Genomic DNA, 2,927 nt, shown 5'->3' on the forward strand with positions numbered 1-2,927 from the left:
AGTAACAAAGAAACAGAATTTCTGGAGGATGAGGCCCAGAAATCAGGATTTTAAAAACGATTCCCAGGTGATTCTAATGTGCAGCCACGGTTGAAAACTACTGCTACAGACCAAGGTAAACAAACAGGAAGAAAAATTTTGGAGGATACAGAGACAATACAGGAAAAAATAACACTTAAAAACCTACCAATATCTTCAGAGAGTTAAGAAATGATACTGAAACAATTAAGGACAGGCTCCTTAGAGAAAGAAATATTCAGAGAACAAAAAAGGAGCTCTTGGAAATGAATATTTGATAGCAGAAATTTAAAAATACAACAGGAAGTTTGGAAGATAAAGTTATGGAAATCTTTAAGAAACAGAGCAAAAGACAAAAAGATGGAAGAGGACAGAAAGATAAGAAAATAGAAAGATCAGCCTAGGACAGTGGTCGGCAAACTCATTAGTCAACAGAGCCAAATATCAACAGTACAACGATTGAAATTTCTTTTGAGAGCCAAATTTTTTAAACTTAAACTATATAGGTACATTGTTATTAACCTAATTAGGGTACTCCTAAGGCTTAGGAAGAGCCACATTCAAGGGGCCAAAGAGCTGCATGTGGCTCACGAGCCACAGTTTGCCAACCACAGGCCTAGGAGATCCAACACTAAAATTCAATATCCTAGAATGACAGATTAGAGAAATAGAGATGGGAAAAAATCAATGAAACAATTCAAGAAATTTCCCTAGAGTAAAGGATGTATGTTTTCAGATAGAAAGTACCACCTCAGTGCTAACCACAGTGGTCAAAAAGGCATTTCATTACAAAATTGAAGAACAATGAGATAGACAGAAGATCCTAAAAGCTTCCATATAAAAAGATAAGGAGCCAGAATATCTATAGATATTTCTAGAGCAAGACTGGAAGCTGGAGTAAATGAAAAGAATTTCTAACTCCAAATTCTATATCAAGACAAATGATCAATTAAGTAGGAGAGTAGGATAAAGATATTTTCAGATACACAAAAATGTCATTAAATTTACTTCTCACATATCCTTTCTCAAAAAGCTACTGGTGGATATGTACAACTGAAGTGAGGAAGTAAGTCAAGAAAGACAAATATATGAGATGCAGGTAATAGGAGATCCAGTTCAGAATGACTTATTCACTAGACCTAGGGTATAACTTGTTATGATTGGAGCACATTCAAAAATTTGTGTCTAAGGACAGTGCAAGACTTTGTATATGTTTGTATTTTTCCTCCTGGAGTACACAGGTGACGATGATGAAAGCCAATGGAACCTCACTTTTATTATAAGTTCCACAAGAATGCTGGCATATGGATGAGACGAAAATTGATACAATAAAGAAGTATATTTGTAATCATCTTAACAAGAGCCTTATGTTTATGTTGCTTAGGTGTAGAATAAAACCAAACCTGAATGAAATATATATATATATGCACTATATATACACATAGACTCATACACACTATATATATGTGTATATGTATATACATAGTGTATCTATGGAAGGATACATAAGAAGCTGGAGATTAAACTCGCCTCTGTGTGGTTAGGGGGGAAAAACAGAATGTGAGAGAGATCTTCTTTTCTCTATTTACCTCCTTGTTCCCTTTTTAAAAATTTATTTATTTATTTATTATTGTTTAAAGTATTACATATAATATTACATATGTCTCCTTTTCCCCCCATTGACCTCTCCCCGTCCACTCCCCCCTCCTAGAACATGCCCTCACCCCCATAGTGTCTGTGTCTATTGGTTATGCTTATATGCATGTATACAAGTCCTTTGGTTGATCTCTTACTTCTCCCTCCCGCTGCCTTGTGTCTTTTGATGTTTTGGACAAAATGCAGGGTAAGAGAGAGAGTAGACTGGGGTCATTTTGGTTTTGAATGTCAGTTCTTGGAAATAAAAACCTGGCTGAGAAAAGGAGTGGATGCTGAAGTTGGAGGGACTCTGACCGGCCTGGTTATGACCAAATGTGGCAATACAGTGGAGGTGGCAGTGGGTGTTGAAGAAAAGGTCGGAGGGCAGTAGTCAGAGGTGACTGTGCTTTCTAGCTTGGTTTAACACCTGAAGGCGCTGAGTGGATGAAACTGGCTTCAGAATGGTGGAGGAAGGAGGGTGAATTGCAAAAGAATAGTAAGTGGCAGGGGTGGAGGGGGAGGCAACAATTATAACTCACTTCCCCCCTGACCAAAAACTCATTTTCACTGGCCACATCATATGCCTTATGAGGTGATGAATGACTTCTGGAAAAATCAGTGGCGGGTCGTCTGCAGGCACTATCTTGGGTCACTGAGCTAGTATAACAAAAGATGTGGTGTAAGCACTCACCTGCTGTCTCTTCTATGGCCAGAAAACATGGGGCTGGGAAAGAAAGGAATGAGGGGTGGGGATAATGCTTTTAAAAAGTTTCCCCAGCTCTGCCACTTACTAAGTTGGAGACCTAGGATAAATTGCTTTGACTACTCTGTGCCTAAGTTTCTTTATCAGCAAAACAGGCATCATATCCCAATACTGATATCACAGGGTCATTATGAGGATTAAGTGGGATGATACATTTAAAGGTTTAGAGGAGTCCCTGTTACAAGGTGAACCTCTTTTAACCTTACTTGGTTTTCTTTTCCCCAGACTTGGAACACAGAGGTCTAGATAATTTAATATACAAAGGAAGGGTTTTTTTAAACCAGATATTAATATTGAATGAATAAGTATTAATGTTTCATTCAATAGCTAAACAAATAGTTTTGAGGTTCTGTCGTAGTTTCCTGGGATTCGTTGGTAAAGAGGTTAGATCACATCCCTGCTCTCACAGAGCCTAGACCAGCCGTGGGCAAACTACAGCCCGTGGGCCGGATCCAGCCGGTTTGAAATGAATAAAACTAAAAAAAAAAAAAGACCGTACCCTTTTATGTAA

The 2,927-nt window shown here is 38.1% G+C and overlaps 1 protein-coding gene across 4 annotated transcripts in view; it reads right to left on the reverse strand.

Moving 5' to 3' along the window:
- The window catches only part of CD86 (CD86 molecule), a 90,449-nt gene that overhangs the window by 23,875 nt on the left and 63,647 nt on the right, over positions 1-2,927 (reverse strand). The window lies entirely within an intron of this gene.

The sequence above is a fragment of the Myotis davidii genome, unplaced genomic scaffold (assembly GCF_000327345.1).
Source record: "Myotis davidii unplaced genomic scaffold, ASM32734v1 scaffold292, whole genome shotgun sequence".
Lineage (NCBI taxonomy): Eukaryota > Metazoa > Chordata > Mammalia > Chiroptera > Vespertilionidae > Myotis > Myotis davidii.